Source organism: Lepisosteus oculatus, chromosome 26 (assembly GCF_040954835.1).
Source record: "Lepisosteus oculatus isolate fLepOcu1 chromosome 26, fLepOcu1.hap2, whole genome shotgun sequence".
NCBI lineage: Eukaryota > Metazoa > Chordata > Actinopteri > Semionotiformes > Lepisosteidae > Lepisosteus > Lepisosteus oculatus.
The window spans coordinates 11,962,175-11,963,031 of NC_090721.1; the positions used below are offsets into that span (position 1 = coordinate 11,962,175).

General features: G+C 47.5%; 1 non-coding gene across 1 annotated transcript; it reads right to left on the minus strand.

Moving 5' to 3' along the window:
- Positions 1 to 417: 417 nt before the first annotated feature.
- Positions 418 to 559, minus strand: LOC138225180 (U4 spliceosomal RNA). Its single transcript, XR_011183765.1, has one exon. It is a non-coding gene; the product is annotated as a U4 spliceosomal RNA (small nuclear RNA).
- Positions 560 to 857: the final 298 nt, after the last annotated feature.

An 857-nucleotide genomic window follows, 5' to 3' on the forward strand; every position in this document is an offset into this window, starting at 1 on the left:
CACTACCTTATAATGCCTACTAGATATTATCTGTGGAACTCTACTAACACGACTCCTACTAACCTTCTTCAGGTGTGAGAGAGACAGGGCAGTAGGCAAAGGTAAAGCAGCGGGAGAACAAAGGTTGGGAGGGAGGAGGAGTGAGAGGCGGGAGCAGGGGACAGAAAGAGAGGCCAATCAACCACCTCTTGATTGGCCTCTCTATCTGTCCCCTGCTCCCGCCTCTCACTCCTCCTCCCTCCCAACCTTTGTTCTCCCGATACTTTACCTTTGCCTACTGCCCTGTCTCTCTCACACCTGAAGAAGGCTCCACGGCCGAAACGTTGTGTTCTCTTTCTTATTTTTTTCAGCATGGAATAAACCAATTACTTGTTTCTTTTCAGACTACGCATGCTGACGCAGCTACCCACCTGAACTACTCTCGAAAGACTGTCAAACATGGCTTTCACCGATTGTATTGCAAATCGGCGGAAGCGGGGTATTGGGAAAAATCTTCAACTAGCAATAATCACACCTCGGCTTAACCTCACAGGCTACGACACTGCCACTGTGCAAAGTTGACGGTTGCCAGGCAACCACTGGGATCCTATGGAAATCATTATCAATCATCTCATGGCATACTGTAACGCTTCATATGTGTCTTATAGCTTAAGGTTTTGAAGAAATTGACGACAGACCAGGTCTCCTTCAGAAACAGAAAGGGCGTTGTGACAAAACCGTTGCTCATTTTCAGCAGCAGAAATTCAACCCTGATAATACAAGAGGCCAGAGTAATGACGAGGGGCGTACTGTGCCCACTTCATACACTACAGATGAAAGGGGGCGGGCACATACAGTACAGTTTACATTCAAGTCAC